General features: G+C 46.1%; 1 long non-coding RNA gene and 1 pseudogene across 2 annotated transcripts in view; both read left to right on the forward strand.

Moving 5' to 3' along the window:
- LOC311188340 (class I histocompatibility antigen, Gogo-B*0201 alpha chain-like) overlaps positions 1-20,608 on the forward strand; it is a 677,605-nt pseudogene that overhangs the window by 444,958 nt on the left and 212,039 nt on the right. The gene's annotated exons all lie outside the window — the stretch shown is intronic.
- On the forward strand, positions 1,675-2,519 carry LOC311167498. The gene is made up of 3 exons (XR_014617059.1): positions 1,675-1,698; positions 1,991-2,023; positions 2,225-2,519. It is a non-coding gene; the product is annotated as an uncharacterized lncRNA (long non-coding RNA).

Here is a 20,608-nt window from a genome sequence, read left to right on the forward strand (position 1 = left end):
TCGGTGGGCTACGTGGACGACACGCAGGTCAACCGCTTCGACAGCGACTCTCCCGGCCAGAGCTTGGAGCCGCGGACGCCCTGGGCGGAGCAGGTGCGGCAGGAAGAGCAGGAGGAGTGGGACTGGAGGACGCGATTCCTAAGGGAGCGCACACTGTGGTTCCAAGCGCACCTGGACTCCCTGCGCGGCCTCTACAACCAGAGCGAGACCGGTGAGCTGGCGCGGGTCCGGGCCAGGTCAGCACCCCCATCCCCACGGACTGGGGGTCGCTCAGGGTCTCCCCCTCCAGGCTTCTCTGCAACCTGCCCGGGAACAGCCCGCGGGACTTTCACCCCATTTCATTCTGGACAGGGTCTCACACCTTCCAGAGGATGTCTGGCTGCGACCTGGCACCAGACGGGAGCCTCCTCCGCGCGTACAGTCAGTTCGGCTACGACGGCGCAGATTACCTGGCCCTGAACGAGGACCTGCGCTCCTGGACCGCGGTGGACACGGCCGCTCAGATCACCCGGCGCAAGTTGGAGGCCCAGGGTGAGGCAGACGAATTCAGGAACAATTTGGAGGACTGGTACTTGAGGTGGCTGCGCACATTCCTGGAGTACGGGAAGGAGACTCTGCAGCGCACGGGTAAGAGGGGCCTGGAGGCCTCCTGGTCCCCCCCTGCCTGGAGTCACTGCGGGAAATGAGTCCTCTCTCTAGTCCCGAGAGGGGGACTCCCCTGGGTTTCATGGTCTGCACTAGAGACACTCGGAGACTCCGGCTTCTCCTGAAGGACAGGGAAGGGATCCAGTCTCTCCTGAGAAAGACAGACAGTCCCTGACATCACGCGTCACCGGGTCCTTTTGACCAGGGGCCTGTTTGAGAACCACGAGTTTCTCTCTCAGTCTTGTTTCTGGTCTGAGAACATTTTCAGTTATGTGATTCCTGCTTTTCTGTGTCATTCACCTTCCACCCAGGTCAGGAATAAAAAGTCTGTGTTCCACTCCCTCTGCTTCATCCTACCCTGGGTTTTCAGCCTCATTCTGGAACTTTCTAAGGAATAAGGGAACCGCACATATTCCCCCAGACTGGCCTGGTTTTTACATTTTATGTTTCTTCCTGCCACACCGGTTGTCTTGTCCATTGTGAGGATGGTCTCATGAGGTTACTTCAGTGTCCATGGAGAAAACACAAGTGAGTTTTCTGATTTACCACCTCAGATCCCCCAAAGACACGCATGTCCCACCACCCCACCTCTGAGCATGAGGTCACCCTGAGGTGCTGGGCCCTGGGCTTCTACCCTGCGGACATCACCCTGACCTGGCAGCGAGATGGGGTGGACCTGACCCAGGAGATGGAGCTGGTGGAGACCAGGCCTGGGGGAGATGGAACCTTCCAGAAGTGGGCGGCTGTGGTGGTGTCTTCTGGAGAGGAACAGAGATACACGTGCCACGTGCAGCATGAGGGGCTGCTGGAGCCCCAAGTCCTGAGATGGGGTAAGGAAGAGAATGTGGGCACTGAGGCTGTTGTCAGGGCCGTCAGGAGCCCTTCTGGAGCCCTTCAGAGGGTCAGGATAAGGTCTAGGGCTCAGGGTATGATCTTCCCTTCCCTTCCAGTACCCCCTCAGTCCTCCATGCCTACTGCGGGCATCATTGCTGGCCTGGTTCTCCTTGGAGCTGTGCTCACTGGAGCTGCGGTGGCTGCAGCTGTGATGCGGAGGTAGAAACGCTCAGGTTGGGAAGGGAGTGGGGGATCTTGTCCACTGGGGCCTTTCATGACCCAGGGAGAACTTGCCCTACCTGGTTAATGGGAAGTACCATCCACACACTCGGGTGTTGCCCAGAGGGTATTTGGTCCAGTCCCCCCTCACCTCCTTTCTTCATTTTTCCCAGTCCTGACCTGGGTCTTTACTCACAGTTCTGGAAACTTCCCTGTTCTGCAGGATTAAAAGATTCCTTTAGGTCTTCTGACCTGACTCCTCCCTGGTCTCACATGATGTTTCTTCCCACAGGAGGACAAGGAGGAAGCTACACTCAGGCCGCAGGTAACCGTGGATCAGCGGTTTGATCCATGAGCCCCTGGGGACAGTGTAAATAGACTCCATGGGAGAGTCATCCTCATCAGTCCCTCCTATGGTCTCATCTCTGACCAGGTTCTGTTTTGTTCTCAGCCAGGCAGCGACAGTGCCCAGGGCTCTGATGTGTCTCTCAGCCCCTAAAACATCTCTAAAAATTTATGTGAATAGGGAACTCCCGGATGGCACAGCGATGAGCTCAGTGCTATGAAGCTGTCCGCAGCCTCTGCAGCACCGGTTCAGTTCCCAGCCAGCCAAGGAGAATCCCACATGGCGAGGCAGACCTCTCCTGTCTCGCCCGCTGCTCCCCTCAGCAGTGCTTTTGGTGCGTCTCTGGTGAATCCTCTCACCGTGACTCTGGCCTGTACCCCAGCTCTTGTATAAATAAAAAATAAAAAAAAAAAAAAAGGAATGTGATGAGGCTTCTGTTGTGCACACCCTGGACAACACCTGGTATTGTGCAGAGTTTGCATTTTTAGTCTCTCCTAGGTGTGAAAGTGTCACTGTTCTTAACTGATATTGAGCATTTGTTTATATTTTTTACTTTTCTATGACTACAGTTGCTATTTGTATGGAAGTTTTGTACATTTTTACAGATGAAGTGCTGTTCCTTTATTACACTATTTTTGTTCTTATTAAAATTGGGTTATTTCTTTCTGATCATTGAGTTTTAGGCATTATTTGTAGATACAGTCCTTTGTCAGATTCGTGATTTGCAAATGTTTCCCCCCACATTGTGACCTGAACTCCTTTACTGATGGGAAAACAAACACTATTGCCCAGACAGGAGCATGGAGATACACATATGTATATACATATATATATATATATTTAGAAGAGAAAAGATAAATTGCTAACTGGTTTTGAGCAGATACTGGCTGACTGGGGTGTTGGGGGTGGAGGGGAATGACTTATGCGTATCCTTGAGTGTTTTCTAAAGTAAATTACACTTTATTCCTCAACTTATAAAACTCTTCACACATCATGACCAAATCATGTGTTAAGACCAGACTGACATGTGGGTTATAAGTGATGGACCCGCCCACCATAGTTGCAAAGTCATGGTTTCCCTTTGGGTTCACTCTGGTGTTGTCCGTTCTTGGGGTGTCAGACAAATGTATAATGACCTGTGTCCATCATGAGAATATCATACAGAGTATTTTCACTGCCCTTAATGTCTTCTGTGCTCCAAGGAAGCAAAAGCAAAATGAAACCAATGGAATCACATGAGTGTAAAAAGTTTCTACATGGTGAAGGAAACTATTGTTAAAATGAAAAGAGAATATCAAATAGGAGAAACTATTTGCACATCATCAATCCAACAAGGAGTTAATATCCAAAATCTACAAAGAACTCCAAAACAAGAAAACAACTCAATCAAAACAGGCCAGAGGAGCTAAATAGGTACTTTTCTGAAGAAGACACATATGTGGCCAATGGGTACATGGATAAATGTTTGTCATGTGCTGTCAGGAAAATGCCAATTAAAACCACAATGAGTTACCACCTCACATCTGTGAGAATGACCCAGTGAAGGGTGTGAAGGAAAAGGAACTCTGGCACATGGTGTGTGGGACTGATGTTTGGTCCTATTAGTGAGCAGATTGAGGGGTTCCCTGGACCCTCAAAACTGCACACTCTACGTGGGATCTGCCATCAGCTGCATAAAGACAAAACATACTATAAAGTGTAAGACCTTCAATAGAAAAGAACTTTAATACAATTAGTATAAAATAGAGAATTGGTGCGCAATAGAGAGAGAGAAGAGAAAGAATATAGTTAGAATAGTTCCCAAGTGAAGCACCCAAAGCTACCCATCCCCTCATGGGTAAATGCCCAGCCAAACAGGCTTGGTCCAAAGTAGGCCCACTGAGGCCCGAAGGCCTGCCACAGGCTAAGGCACCTACTGGTAGAGACCCATGGGACAGGGGCAGGAGGGGCCAGGCAAATCTGGAAGGACAAGAGCAAAATCAAAATCCACATCAAGATAACAGCTGCCAATGTCAGCCTCCCCATGAGTCTCTCATCCACGTTTCTGTCTCTTTCACGCGTCTCTCTCCATGTCCCCAACTCCCTGGCACAAGTCCAAGTGAGAAGCAAGTGTGGTTTCTTCTTCACATGTCTCTCTGCTCCATGTGCCTCCTCCAGTCTTCTTTCCTCATCTCACTCCACATCTTCCTCCTCTTCCTTAGCTTCTCATCCCTGCTCAGCTCCACCTTTCCTTGGGCAGGACGGTAACCTGGAACCTCTCTTTTCTATGGATAGCACATTGGTCCTGCCTCTATGGGAAAAAAAAAAAATGAAGGTTTCTCAAAATAGACCTGTCCCATGGTCAAGCATCCCATTCCTTGGTATTTATCCAAAGAAGGTAAAAACACTAATTCCAAGGAATATGCGCCTCCTATGGTCACTGCGGTACTGTCTACCATAACCAAGTGATGGAGACAACCTATGTGCCCAATGGCAGATGAGGGGATAAAGAACACAAGCTATCTACACAGTGGAATACCATTCGGCTGTGAAAAGGATGAAATTGAATTTGCAACAACATGGATAGATGTGGATGGAATTATGCTAAGTGAAAGAAGTTTGAAGAAGAAAGTTACATACTGGATGATTTCATTCATATTTGGAATATAAAGAAATAAAGCAGGGACAGGCGAAACTAAACCAAAACATACTCTCTATATATGACTGCAGAATTGAAACTATGGGTTGGGGGGTAAGAGTAGGACACAAGTAGGAAGAGGGCCCAATGGACGATGGTGAAGACTATGGATGCCATTAGGGTGGGTGTGATATGGTAATAAACATCTGAAGAGGGGTGACCCTCCTCTCTGAACACATACAGTGTGTAAACCAATGTTACCTCCATTGAATAATACAATACGGAGAAAAGAAAAGAAAACAGTAAATTATCTCCTCCATCAGTCACTGTCTTTGGACTTTGCCTTCGCCTCCTCACTGTCATGCAGGGTGAGGGGCTGGTTTCCCACAAGGGCAGAGGCTGGAGGTGCAGGGACTCCTGGGGCTGCTCGGACCACGCTGAGTAGAGACACTGCAGAGAGGATGGCTCTGAGGGGACCAGAGGCAGAGGGTCAGAGTAATCCCCAGTGCTGAGTGAGGATCTGGTTCCCAAGGAGAGGGGAGTGTGTGTGTGTGTGTGTGTGTAACAGGAGAGACAGGATACACAACATAAGATGATGGGAATTCAATTCACATCAAGCCCCAGAATAAATGAATTCAAATCGCACACAGAGTAAAGAGTGTCAGAACAACACCTCAATAAATACAGTTCCATGGAGAAGCAGCTTCTGAGCAGGACTGAAAAAGCATTGGCCCTGAAGAAGAGGAGGAGGTTTAGAAATATCTCATGGTTGACTTGAGGTGTAAAGAGCTGGACAGGACCCCTCCCCCCACTCTGGCCCCTGTTAGGATGTGGTGGCATCTTCACCCCTGACAGTTCCCTCCCCCAAACCCCAACATTCACCTCCTTTGGAGTCACCTGTATGTATACATACATATATACATGTAATCCCAGCTTCTTCTTAATTTCCCACCTGTCTGGGACATTTAGGCGTTTCCCATATCTTGGCCACTGTAAATAGTGCCGCAGTGGTGATGGGAGTGCAGGTCCCTTCACAGTAGAATATTTATCCTCTGTGAATAGATCCTCAGAGTAGAATTGCTGGGTCCAATGGCAGAACCACACTCACTCTTTTAAGAAACCTCAATACTGCTTCCAGAAGGGCTGGCTCCGTCTATACCCAAAAAACAATGTAGGACTGTCCCCTTTTCTCCATTTCCTTGCCTGCACCTATTGTTTCTGGTCTTTTTGCATACGGGCCATTCTCACAGGTGTGAAGGTTTAAACCAGGGGATCATAAAGCCACAAAACATGGGCAAAAAGAAATCCTGTAACACTCAGACCAACAGAAGGCTGTCTCACACCGTGAAAGAAAATATCATGAAGAAATTCAGGTGAATGACCTAAGTGTTAACATTATCAATGGTCCACTGCATTCTCAAGATGTCCTCCTGAAAGCATCCCCATCTCCTAGTCCCAGCCTCTCTGCCTCAACCCCCACCCCTACTGCAGTCCTCCAGGGTCTCACCTTTAGGGGCTGAGATACACTTCAGAGCATTGGGACTATGGCTGCCTGGGGGAAAACACAACAAAACTTGGTGAGAGATGAGACTATGGGAGGAACTGATGAGAGTGACTCCCCCATGGGCTTCATCTACACTGTCCCCAGGGGCTCAGGGATCCAACCCTTAACCACACTTACTTGCAGCTTGAATGTAGCTTTCTCCTTGTCCTCCTGTGGGAAGAAGCATCATATGAGACCAGGGAGCAGCCAGGTCAGAAGTCCTAAAGGAATCTTTTAATCCTGCACAACAGGAAGTTTTCAGAACTGGGACTAAAGACCCAGGTCAGGACTGGGAAAAATGAGGAAAGGAGGTGAGGGGGGACTGGACCAAATGCCCTCTGGGCAACACCCGTGTGTGTGGATGGTACTTCCCATTAACCAGGCAGGGCAAGTTCTCCCTGGCACATGAAAGCCCCCAGTGGACAAGATCCCCCACTCCCTTCCCTACCTGAGCGCTTCTTCTACCTTCTCACACATGAAGCCACCTTGTGTCCAATGAGCACCTCTAAAGAAAACCGAGCTGGAAATGAGGACCACGGCAAGGATGGAGAACTGAGGAGGTGGCACTGGAAGGGAAGGGAAGGTCAGACCCTGAACCTGAGGCCTCGGTCTGACCCTCTGAAGATCTCCAGAAGGACTTCTAATGCCCCTGAGTCAGCCGTGTGCCCCCATCTCCCTCCTTACCCCATCTCAGGACTCAGATGAGTCCTGAGCTATCAGCCACTCATGCTGCACGTGGCACATGTATCTCTTCTCCTCTCCAGAAGGCACCTCCACAACCACTCACTTCTGGAAGGTTCCATCCCCCCCAGGCTTGGTCTCCACCAGCTCCTTGTCCTGGGCCAGGTCCTCCCCATCTCGCTGCCAGGTCAGGGAGATGCCCGCAGGGTAGAAGCCCAGGGCCCAGCACCTCAGGGTGACCTCATGCTTAGAGATGGGGTGATGGGTCACACATGGCGATTGGGGGCCTGAGTGGGAAGAATCGGAAATTTCATGCCATGTGTTCCCTCCATGGACACTGAAGCAGCCTCATGTGACCATCCTCCAGTGGACAGAACAGTATGCTTAGAGGGAGGAGACAAACCCAGAAACCAGCCTGGTCTGGGAGTCCAGGATAGCAGGTGAGAGCCCAGGGTGGGATGCAGGTCTCTAAGCATTTTGATGCTGCCTTGGGTGGAGGGTGATGACACAGACAGGCAGGAGTGAGATCTCCAAAAATGCTCTCTGACCAAAAAACAAGATCTTGAGAGAGAAACTCATTGCTCCTAAGATGGCTGCCGGTCAAAAGGATCCAGTGAAGGGTGATTTCAGAGATTTTCTCCCCTCTTTCTCAGGAGAAACTGGATTCCTTAACTGTCCTTCAGAAAAAGTAGGAGCCTCTGGGCCAGTCTCCATCCCAGAGCTGGAAAACGTGGCCGACAGCTCCCTCTCTGGCCAGAAGGGGGCGCTTTCTCACCCTGATTCCATTTCCCTGCGGGGTGCGCGCCTCAGGGAGATCAAAGGCCCCGCAGCCCTCTCACCTCTGAGCTGCGGCGCCTCCTTCCCCATCCCCTGGAGTCTGGGGGCCCCTCCACGCACCCGCCCCCCAGGCTGCTCCCGTCCTGCTCTGCCCGACCTTCCCCCTCCCCCTCGCGCCGGGGAGCTGAGCCGCGGGCCCGCCGGGTCCAGGCGCGCAGGTCCCCGCCCAGGGCGCGTCCCCGGCGCCGTCGTGGGGAGCTGGTCGTGCCCGCGGGGGAGGCGCCGTCGGGCCCCGCGGCGCAGCCCAGAGTCCTCTGGACCGTGGGAGACCCTGAGCCCGCCCTTCAGTCACCCCGTGGTCTCCCGCCCGCGCCCGATCTCCCGCCCTGAATAATCCCAAACTTAAATAAAACCTAAAGGGTGAAAGTCCCGCGGGCTCCTCCCTGGTCAAGGGGCCTGGCAGGGGCCACGGCCTCGGGGGTCACGGGGCCCCGAGACTAGGGGCGGGGGTTGGGGCGGGAGCGGTGACCCGCCCCGGCCCGCGCTGCTCCCCGGCCCGGCTCTGGCTGCGGCGGCCGCGCGGGGCCTCCAGGAGCGCTTGGAGCCTCCGCGCCGAGTGTCTGCGGAGCCGCGTCTCCTCGCCCGACCCTCCCGCCCGCCCGCCAGGCCGCCCAGGGGCCCGCGGCTCCGCGCTCTGGCCCGGGGAGTCGCCGTCGAACCCCGAACTGCGGGTCGTCCACGTAGCCCCTGCGATGCACCGGGGCTCCCCGAGGCCGGGCGGGACATCACCATTTCTAACACCCTCAGAGAGGGGGAGCCTGGGGGCGGGGAGGGGTGAAAGCCGGGCGGACCCTCCTCCCAGGGCAGGTCCTGAGTCCCAGGGAGATGGGGCAGGGGAGAAAGTGTCCAGGAGGGAGGGAGCTCCAGAGACTGAACATGGGCAGCGGGTCCAGAAGGGGCAAGACTCAGGGGACAAAAGGAGGAGGCAGGTGGTGATACAGTTAACAAATTTGTCTTTCCCCCATTTTTTTGCAATTCCCCTTATCTAGCATTAACAGGATTGATGACTTGTCTTTCCCATTTGTTACAGCTTCCCCTCCCCTTGGGAAGAAAAAAAAAGTTGGCGCCACCGGTTTCCCTGTAGACCCCTCCCCCTCGTCCTAAGGAAAACAAGTTGGGATCACCCATCTTGGTGCCTTGACACCTTCCCCTTCCCTTAAGATGAATGAGCTGACACCCATCCATCTCCCTGTTGAGCTGGCGCCCACTTGTCTCTGTGCGGACCCCTTCCCCCTCCCCTTCGCGGATGCCTACCCATCTCCCCCTGTATAAATACCCCTGCCCACTGCCAAAGAGCAGGACGGTGGTTTTTCGGACAGGAGTCTGCCTCCCTCCTCATTTGTCGACAAATAAAACCGCTTTCCTTTTCCTCAAACTTAGTTTCCTTTTATTGGCTGAGGGAAACTGAGGCCAGCGTTCGGTAACAATTTTGGCGAGCCAGCCAGGAGGTGGATGCCACTTCGGCTCTCCCAACCCCAACTCTGACTTCCAACTGACGGAGCTGTTGCCTGCTGCAGAGCACCAGGACTCACCTATCTATGCTGCTCTGTGCTGTCAGAGAGGGGCCTGGGCATCCCGGGTGGCATCCTGACCCTCCTGCTGGGAGGGAGCGCCCTCTCTCCAGGAGGATGAGGGAGAGTCCCAGCAGCTGCCGGAGTTCTTATTCCTCCGGGGAACTTCCCAAGTCCTCCTCGGGAGAGGCACAGCTCTTCTCTGCACCCTGGATTTACCTTTGAGGAGATGGAAACTGGACGGAAAACCGCGGTCCCCTGGCGTTTGGTGTAAGTTCCCCTGGCGTGCACGCCAAGACCTTGGCCTTCACACATTCGGGAGGAATCTGAGTCCCCTCGCGGAGGGAGTTCAGGTCTCCTCATTTGGGAGGGAGTCTATGAGTCTCCCTCAATTTGGAGCACTCTTTGGTGTGTTAGGACCGGTTGAGTGGGAATTGGGAAACATTTGGTGTTTTTGTCACTTGATATCTATTTGGTATTTGGTATTTGGAGTTTCCCGTTTGTTTTTGGAAGCCAGGGATTTAGTTAAACTTATGAGAGGTGCCGTATTTGTTCCATCTAAAAGCCCCTTGGGGAAAATATTAACTGAGTGGTCGACCTGAAGCTACAAACCTATGTCTAAGAAGCAACCCCTATCACAGTTTCCCTGCAGGAGCCCAGGAAAAACTGATTGTGGGGAACAGACTGATTTTTTTTTTTAGCACAAGAGCCAGGCAATATACTCTCCTTTTCCACATTGGCTGGCTCACCTGTGAGCTCCTTTTATCTATGCTCTGCTAAAATCTTACCCTGACATTCAGTGTCAGTCCAGATGCTTTGGCTTTAGGCAACCTAAGATTATTCTGACTCTTCTAGGACATTGGCAGATGGCTGGAAGGAATGTAATTGTTCCAGAGAGAAAACTGGGCTTGGACCAGGACTTCTACTTGATGTTGTTTTTGGAGTTAGTGGGTCTGGAGTGCGGGGTCTTTGGGTTCACTATGGGAAAGGTGTTGCCAGAGCTCCTGTTTCAGGGACCTGCAGCAAGCTTCCCAGGCCAGTTTCTCCACGAGACAGAGACATTAGTTATATTGAAAGGGCAGGTTTATTAGGGAAAGGGGACAAGGAAAGTAAAGGAGACACAAGCGGGCAGGAACAGCTGCCCCAGGAGGGACAGGTTTGCTGAGAGAGGCCTGCGTGGTTGCAGGTGGGTGGCTTTGAGGAGAGTGACCTCTGCTGAGGGAGGTCAGTGAGGAGAGGCCCCAGAGAGACAGGTCATGGGCAGGCAGGGAGGCTGCTGCCCTGCAGAGGGAGAGGGTTGGTGAAAAGAGGAAGCTACTTAGGCACAGGTGGGCAGACGGAGTGCTCTCCGGAGCCTGTGCAGAGATTGAACGGATATAGTTGTCTTCTGTTTGGGAGGGATTCGCCCCTTGTGAGCCTTTTGGGTTAGTTGCTGATTCTGGATAATTATGTAGAATCTGAAAGTGACCAGAGATTCTACAATAGGCCCAATTCTACAATAGGCCCAATCTCCATATCTTTATACCTGCTTGGGTGTTATGCTTTGTAATCTAGGCATTGGAGACTGAGGATCTTGGTTTCCATAGCTGTGTCAATGGCTATGCTAATCCCTTCTACCCAGGCCTCCAGCTCTTGGCATTTTGTGAGCCAGGTTTTTGGTCTTGTGGACACCTCTTTTTCAGTTTTTCTATTCTTGTCTTACCTTACCTTTTCCCCATTTTATGCAAAAAGATTTGTGAATCTGATCTTTGTGCCTGTGTAAGGAATTCAAGCAAGTATCTGGAATCAGGTCTTGGATAATTTAAAAATTTGGTATTTTTCTGCTTTTTATGTTTTAGTCAGATACCTAACTCAGTATTTACCAGTCACTGTAATAATTGGATGTAAAGTAAGCTGAAGAGAGTGTTCTCCACTTTAAGGAGGTGTTTTCTTCCTCTAAATTTGCAGGCTTTTTCTGATCACGTGCTGAGACTTCTGGGATCAGGCTCAGATGGTTTTGTCAAGATTACTTTGGACTTTCTAGTTAGCTATAAAGGAAGCTTGCTAGTTGGTTGGAAAATTTCTAAACTTCTTATTGACCATAAAATTTTAGGTTTCCTTGAAAATCTAAGTCTCTTAAAATAATCAATTTACTAATCAAACTACATAGTAGGTTTCTGTAAATAATATTCCTTATCAAATTTCTAGTAAGAATCTAAGAACAAATAAGCTGCCAAGTTAAGATCTTAATTTGCCTCTTCTGCTGTCCTTCTCGTGGCCCATGTATATCTCATGGCCCATGTTCTATCTTTCTTAGGACCAGGCCTCATCCGTGAGGTCAAACAGAAACTAGGACTCCATGAAGCAATTTGAGTTTTCTATGCTTGTCTTTAAAAATGGTTCCAATCTTGGGTTCTAGAGGTTTTAAAATGATTAAAATGGGATGCTTATTAGAACATGTAAGGACTTTAACTTCCATCTCTCTTGTTGGAAACCTCCTTGACTAAAAACAAAAACAAAAACAAAAAAAAAAACACAACAGAACTTAGATGGCTTTATCAACTTAACTTGAAAACTTAAGTTGTTTTAGGAATTAGTCTATCTTTGTATTGAAAGGGATATAGTTTTGGTGAAACTGTCTACCCATCCAATATCTCTTCTAGGAATTTAAAGGAATATGTGGCCTTAGAAAACTGATAGGGAATTTTATGCCCCACTTTCTTTAGAACCTAAGAGTTATTCTTACAAATATAACTTGAGAAATGTTTTCTTATCTGAAGGAGTTAGTTAGAAAAGATATTAAAAAGCAAATTAATAATTGTTGTCAGTGTTGTCAGAAATATTGGTAAAATAACTATCTCTAAAAATTAGTGCAAGTGGCCAAAATTCTAAATGAAAGAGATCTCTGTGTCTATGTCTTTGCCTTTGTGTTTTTTTGTCTCTGGAGGGTTATTGTGTTAAAAATCATTTTAAATGGCGCCTATATAAATTCTAATAGAAAAGAACCCAAATTTTGAGATCACGATCTAAAATTTTTGGTAAACAAAAACTAGTTCAAAATGTAATGGTTTAATTAAAGCACATATGTCTTAGATTTATAATGTTGGGAGTTAAAAGTTTTATTGTATGTTAAATGTGTTTTAAAAAATTTGGAGTGGTCAAAAAAAAAAAGAAAAAGAAAAAGAAAAAATATTGACCTGGTCTATGTTAACAGAGATAAGTGTGATTTTGTTTATAGCTGGACTTCTTTTTGATAAAATTCTCTTCTAAAAAGACTGGCCCACTATTTCTTTACCTTGAAAGAAATACCTTTGTTCCCCAGGTAAGCAACTTAATTGATTTTTCCTTCCCTTGTCCTAGCCAAGTTAAAAAAAAGAAAAACCTCTGGTATATAAATTTGTTTCCTTTATAACTCTGCAATTTGAACTTCGTATCCTAAGAAAAACTAGAGCTACAGTTGATATCTCTGTTCTTCTTATCATTATTTAAATGGTGGTATATTTTTCCTATAAAACTAAGGATTTACTAAGTTTAATAACGAAAGTTTGTTGACTGCTTGATGAGCTTTTGGTGTATTTTTGCTTCTTATAGTAGGAAAACAAAACTTTATTGTTATCATCCAGAAAAAAATAAAACATGTGTTTATGTATGAGTTATCCAGTACAAAGGAATAATAGCATAACAGCTCTAACAATGTCTTAAAGTAAAAAATGTGAGGCTTGCCTGTTAATTAGCTGAAGTTTTGTTGGGACAAGGCCTCAGAGTGGACTAAAAGTTTCAGGGAGTGACTGATGGACTTTCTCTGGCCAGGCACCTGACTTGTGTGCCCCAGATGACCAGATGACCTCTTGGGAGTCTCCAGCTTCTATACTCCCTGCTTGCTTTAAAGTGCGAATGTGCCTCTGCTGGGGCAATGGATGCTCTATTGCCTAATTGCTGGGGGCTTGGACTTTGGAAAAAGATCTCTGGGCCTGTGGGCATAAATAAAGACAAAAGTCTTCTATAACAGTCTTACAATCTAAAAATTAAAAACTAAAATGTTGTAATATAGTCCTGTCAGCATTGTTGAGCACTGTGAAAATATATCTACTTTTAAAAACCTCTAGTTATCACTCTGGGTACCTTAGTGTTGTTTTATAAAAATCTGTATATATTATTAAGCCTGTGGAAAACTTTTCTTGGAGTCAAATTTCAGAAATGGTAAAGTTTTTTTCTGAATCAAGTAAAATTATTTGATGCGTCTTAGGACTCTTAATAAATTATTTTCCTTATAGCAAAATGCTAAAACACATTGGACCAATCTAGAAATGTTAAAACTTCATAAAAATTGTCATTGAGGGAAAAAGTTATACCTTTTCAGCATATATAAAATTGATTAAAGTGTTTTAAAATATATGCGATTTTTAAAACCTAGTATGTTCTGGTATAATATTATTGGATGGTTCTGATTATATTGAAATATATATGTGTATGTGTGTCACAAAATTGAGCAAACATCCTTGTCTTTTACCTTAAGCCATGATTTTAGGTATGGTCATTTTCGAGTTTTTGTTCTTTCTAAAGTTTATTTGCTGAGCTTTGTCTTTAAAAAAACTCACAAAAAGAGACTGACAATATAGATATGTTTTGGAACTGAAAAGACCTACCAAGCCTATAAAAATTTGATTTATGAAAATTACCAACAGAAGATGGAGACTTAATATATGGAAAGTACACTGAGGAAGATTTGAATAATATTTCATGACTTTTAAAAAAAAAATTAGTTTTTAATGTTTTGGTTTTTTGGGTCTCCAGAAACCTTGTCTTTAAGCTGGGCTATGATCTTAACAATGACAATTTGCATCTTTTTATGAACAAACTGAAGCATTTGCTTTTCTCTTGTCTCATCCCAAAAATTTATAGGCAATATTTGTACTTCTCAGGACAATGTCTATCTTTGCATAATCTCAATAGGGAATTTTATTTATTTCTCCTTAACCTGGTAAATTAAACATGTTTTGTTAAAAGGCTTTGATTGAAATTCTTCTGGGAATAAACCGTGCTGAGCTGAGAAGAGCGAGCCAAGAAGAGCCTGTCACCTTGCTTACTGGGTTCCAGAGACCTCCATGAAAAATGAGGAAGCTGCCTCCATGGACAGGACTGAGGAAAACCCTGGAAAAAGTCCTGGGAACCTTGAGAAGAGGAAATCTCAGGTGAAGATTGGTGAGACTGTGACTTTGATAAAGCCGGCTTGGACTGGATGTTAAAAAGCTCATGCTAAGGCCTGTGGAATTTTCAACAAAGCCAACAACACTCTACTTGTTTACTCTGCCCAATGAGTTTATGCAAATATAGGGAAAATGTTAAAATTAGATTTGGTTTACTATTTTACAGAATTGGGATGAGGGTAGAGAAAAATTATGTCTCCGTAACTATATTATTCTCTGGTCCTCTCCAGTGAGGGCTATAGCCTTAATGTCATCATCTTGAGGAAGAGAAAAAGTAATCCCTCTTACATTTAGGACTACGCTGTGTTGTATATCTTGTCACTGCCACACCAGCACCAAGACCTTAACATCATGTCGGGAACTATGGCACCAGTAAGTGTAGGCCTTCCATAGTAAACCCCCACCACGACGACCCTGTTCAGCAGGAAGCAGCCAGATGACACGACGCCCCTTTTCCCATAGAAATGGAAGGTCATAACTGAGAGTGGGGATTATGATACAGTTAACAAGTTCGTCTTTCCCCCATTTTTTGCAATTCCCCTTATCTAGCATTAACAGGATTGATGACTTGTCTTTCCCATTTGTTGCAGCTTCCCCTCCCCTTGGGAAGAAAAAAAAAGCTGGCTCCACCGGTTTCCCTGTAGACCCTTCCCCCTCACCCTAAGGAAAACAAGTTGGCTATCACCCATCTCTGTGCCTTGACACCTTCCCCTTCCCTTAAGATGAAGGAGCTGACACCCATCCATCTCCCTGTTGAGCTGGCGCCCACTTGTCTCTGTGCGGACCCCTTCCCCTCCCCTTCGCGGATGCCTACCCATCTCCCCCTGTATAAATACCCCTGCCCACTGCCAAAGAGCAGGACGGTGGTTTTTCGGACAGGAGTCTGCCTCCCTCCTCATTTGTCGACAAATAAAACCGCTTTCCTTTTCCTCAAACTTAGTTTCCTTTTATTGGCTGAGGGAAACTGAGGCCGGTGTTTGGTAACACTTGCAGGCATAAAACCCTGGGTACATCATTCCAGAGTTAAGAAAGCGCCAGAAGGAACTGACCCAGAGACAAAGTCCCACTGGCCTTGTGAACCCATTGAGGACTTGAGATATTTGTTTAAGAAACAGAAAAAACCTTGAATGTTACTGACTTCTTTTCCAGTTATTGTTGCAGGATACCCAAGGACTCATTTTTTTCTGAAGAAACCCTGAGGAAAAAAACCTAACGTGTTCTAACCAATCTCTTCCTTTCAAAGTTTAGGAGACTTGAAATAACATCTAGGATCATGCATGTGCTGGCAGTATTTTTTTTTTTTACACAGAAAGGTTTTCGATCTTGATTTTGTTATTTCCTTTTTAACTTTTTGCTTTTTTTAACTTTGAGGTTTTTTTTTTTCTCTGCTTTTTTGTTACTTTGGCCTATGAGTGAAACTGTAGTTGTATGAGATATCCCACTTGTGATGAATGGTAACTAAAGAGCTCTTTGTGTCCATATGTTGTATGTCTGTATGTCCTTTCCTTGTGTCCTTGTCTTGGCCTCCAGTGGTAGGCAAATTGGTATACATGGTGCCCATAGACGTTGGGGAAAAAAAAAGTCTCCAGTTATGAGAAGAACTAAATGTTATGGTTTGATTGTCAACACTGTACTACTGAACTAAGAGATTGAATATTGTTGTTTCTGCTGTTTTTCTGATATTTGTGGCAAAGCTTCCCAGAAATCTAAATTCAAGTACAAATTGGTAGCCTGTCATTTGGCTGACGCAAGGAAATTTTGTGGAACCTCAGTAGAGCTCCTGAGACTCCACAAAATTTCTCCCTTTCCTCTGGGGAAAGGCGTTAGATGAATTTGTTCTATTTGGCTTACCTAGTGAAGTAAAACTGTAAGGGAAGCATTGTCACTTGGGAAAATGGTAAAACTTTGGCATGTACAGAAATGTTAACAGTGGTTTTCTAAATTGTGTATAAAACCTCTCAGTACCTGATATGTATGTAAATTGCCCATGGTGATTGTCACCTTGTAATAGTGTATACTTAGATTGTTTATTGACAGAAATTGTTTCTGGAAAAATAGGGAGAAAAGACTTCAACAGATTCCTATTGATGGAACTGTTGAGAGTACAAATTTCCTACACAGGACTGAATAGACCTGATATTTACTAAGTTTTCTTTAACATAATACTGGTAATTTTTTTTTGCATTTTGTTCTGAATCCACAAAGGTTTTTTTTTTGTTGTTGTGAGTGACCAGGACCTGCAGCAAGGTTGCAGTTTTGGTTTTTTTTTTTCCCCCAGCAAAGCTAACTTCTTGTGTTCACATTTTCTCTCCCCTTGGTACCAACACAGCATACACACAGTGGTAGTAATTTTTTTGCTACTTGTCTCAGTCTGTTTTTGCATAACTTCCATAGGGATTTTGTCTGCTTAAACTAAAAAAAAAAAATTGGACATGAGTTTCATTGTGTGGCTTTGCGTGGAGTTCTTCCAGAGAGTTGAAACAGCTGAACCAAGAAGAGAAGAACCTGTTTGCTTTGTTCGTAGGGTTCCAGAAACCTCCAAAGAAGGTGAGGAAGCTGCCTCCATTGGTAGGACTGGACAGCCCAACCAAGGAAAAAGTCCTGGCACCCTCGAGAAGAGGAAAGCCCAGGTGGAGTCTGATGAGACCAACTTTGTTCCTGAAGCCTACATGGACTGGATGCCAATGGTTCGCTCTGATCCGATATGGAGTATTCCAACAAGCCAGCTAACATTGCTGTTTAGTTATTTTCTGCTCTGTGATTTTATGCAAAAATAGCAAGAATGGTTAAAAAAGGTAGATTTAGTTTGCAAACTTTTGCTATGCTGTTAAAAGTTTGGGATCAAGGTTGAGAAAATTTGTGTTTTACATCAGTTGAACCATTTTAAGATTTTTTTCCTGTGATTTTGACATATCTGCTGTCTTGTTTTGGCTAATGCCTCCAGATGTTTTTTTTTTTTTTTTTTTTTTTTTTTTGGCTTGAACTGATGAACTGTTTTTCCAGGAATAGAGGACTTTTGCTTTCCACAATGGGCAAATACTTGGAGGGACTGGTTTTCTTTCACACTGGAACCTGGAAAAAATGTTCATCTGAGACTGCATCCCAACCTCCATATATTCGATCTTCATCACCATGGAAATGGTGGCAAAAAGTGAAAGGGGGGAATTGTTAGGGGGAACAGGATGTCCTAAAGCTAATTCCATACAGGCTTTGTGGACTCCACCCCCACCCCAGGCCAAGACACTGGAAACTCCAAATCCCATCACCACCAAAGGGAAGGTGGCTGGGACCTGAGGGTGGGGTTAAGCAGCCAGGTGGATATAAAAGGCAGACACGTGGGCTTTGGGGGATTCCCATTTTGGCTCTCTGCCAGCTCGCAGCGGTCCGTCTGGCCAGCTCTGAGAGTGACTTTGGGTTTCCAGGTCGGCGGATCGGGTAGGACGCATTAAAGACTTTATTTCCCTATTTTCTCCCTGAGTTGTACATTTTCCTTATTTCCTTTTCCCTTGTAAATAAACCTTTTATTAACCTTTTGTGTGTATCTGTAGTGGAGTATTCATAAGTCCCTTTAAAGCATGCGGGTGAGGACCCACAGCCAGGAACCCGTTTAATATCTGGCTGCTCTATAACATAAATAAGGCCTGGCAGCCTGCTAGACTGGTTGCTCTCAAAGATCTGCATCCTTCCCATTTTCCTGTGTCAAAAATCTGTATGCTAACTAACCAATGTTATCAATGAATCATGCAGGGCCATTTGCCTTCAAATTGGTTATTCAGTAATTGATCAAACAGCATTTGCAGTTTTACTTATAAATATGTATTTTGACAATTGCCATATATGGTAGAAACCAGCCATAAACAAATGAGAAGAATCTAGCAGCAGTCACCTAATGAGATTCCTGACTTTTTAGGAATCTGCCCCATGCCTGGACCTTTGTCAGACTGTTACAGGGCAGGGAGTGGGGCAGCCCAAACCCCGCAAACCTGCCTATTTTAAATGGGTTCTGCCATCCGCCGCATCAACACAAAACATATGAGACTTTAATGAGAAGGAACTTTAATAAAACTAGGAAACAATACAGGTAAGGCAAAGAATCTAGTTTCTAAATCAAGCACCCAAAGTTAACCGTCCCCTCATGGGTAAAAGTCTATCCATATGGGATCGGCCCAGAGCAAGGCCCCAAAGTCTGCCACAAGTCTAAACATCTTCCAGTGGGGACCCACAGAAAAGGGTCAGAAACAACCAGACAAGCCCAGAAGGAAAAGAGCAGAATCAAAATCAAGATAAAAGCTGCCATTGTCACCTCCCCACGGGTCTCACCCACATCTGTGTCACCCAGTCCACGACCAAAAGACAAGCGCAGTTTCTTCACGTGTCTCTCGGCTCCATGTGCCTCCTCCGGGTCTCCTTCTGGCTCCATCCTGCTTCCTTCCTTCCTCAGTCTCCTCTATAGCTTCTTCTCTCCCTGCTCAGCTCCACCCTCCCTTGGGTGGGGCAGGGAACCTGGAGCCTCCCCCTTTCCTGGGGACCACCCTGTTACAAGAGGACATGAGTAGCATGGCTCCCAGCATGGATCTAGATTAGTATACCTTTTTGTAGCCTCAGCAAATTTAGCCTGAAATGATGTGGAATTGTGGGGCTTTTGAGTAACTTTTCTCAGCCCTTTTATCTTTGACTGACTTATTAGTTTTTAAGTCTTAGGTATTTTAGAACAATCTCATTAGTTTACATTTATGTTGAACAGGTGTAACAATCCTATGATAATACGTCCTATTGATACCGGAATTGTCAGGCCTAGTCTCCCAGCCAGGAACGGATCCCAGGCTGCAGGGGCAGCGCTGAGTCCCAGCCAGCCGCTAGACCCCCCCGGGTTGGTGTCTCACGAAGCCGCAGCAGGAACTTCACAGACGCTCAGGCAAGCAAGCTAGAAGAGGCAGGTTTGTTTAGAGAAAGAAGAAGTTTATTGAGGAGAAAAAGAACAGAAATAAAGTGGGACTCCCAGGCCAGGAAACCAGGCTGGGAGGGGCAAGGAAGCCAAAGTGGAGTCGTGTCTCAGGGAATATAGACCTTCTTTCCCTCATTATTCTAAAGCTCCACCAGTCTCTTTGTGATTGGTCAGTTTTCGGCTGTCTCACTTAATTTGCTACTGAGTGGGGGATCTTCACATTCCTTATCTAACAGGTTTGTCTTTCCCCATTTGTTGCATCTTTATCTTTATGGCCCAGTCCTCTGGATGGGCATCCCTGCATTGAAGTTAAACAGCTGCCCTTCTAAGTTGTCCATAAATTAAAGCACTCTCCATTTCTCAAATCTCTGCCTCCCTTTACCACCGGAAGGAAACCAGGACCAGCGTTAACAGTGTTGTCCTTGGTCCTGAGATGTTTGTTTTTCCTAGTGGAATTGGTTACATTCCCTTGGTTGTCCTTATCTCTGAAGCCTCCCTAAATTCTTCAGAGGTCCCCTCCTGCACTGTCCCTGAAACTGCCTAATAACCCTAGCTTGCCCTGTGTCTCACTATAAGGTATCAATATACCCAAATTGACTCAGTTGTTTGTTTTTCCAAACGAAAAACAATTTTATCAGGTGTCTTAAGAGTCCTCTCAAGAAAAAAATTTACTGGGCTTCCCTTGTTGTGCAGGGGGTTGGGACGTAGCCTAGGAGGCTGTCAGCAGAGAGCTGCCCACATGGTGCAACAGACCCCTTCTGACTCCCCGGCTGCTCCCCACAGCAGTGTATTTTAGTCAATGTGCCTGTTCTTTTCCCCACTCTGTCTCTGGTGAGTCCTCTCACCCCCCAACCTCTGGCCTGTGCCCCAGTTCTTGTATGCATGAATAATGAATAATTTAAAAAGAAAAAAGAAAAAAGAAAGAAACTCCACTATTTCGGAATGAAATTGTCATAGAACAAACTTACAGATCTTCACAAAACAATTACTCGGAGTAACAAGGATTTTTAAGTGTATATCTATTTCTTTGACAAGGCTTAGCAATGGTGATATAAGGGTTTTGTTCGGGTAAGCTGAGGGTAAAGAGCACCAGGATTTTTTAGATTACCTGAACAGTCTTTAATTTGTTACAAGAAACTAGAGAAAGCGGTTTTAGAATACCTTAATTTTTATATATAAAGGGACTAAAGCTTGGTGTTACATAGGTGCACTACTGATATTTAAGTTAACTAAAATATTTTATA

The sequence above is a fragment of the Talpa europaea genome (assembly GCF_964194135.1).
Source record: "Talpa europaea genome assembly, chromosome: 2".
NCBI lineage: Eukaryota > Metazoa > Chordata > Mammalia > Eulipotyphla > Talpidae > Talpa > Talpa europaea.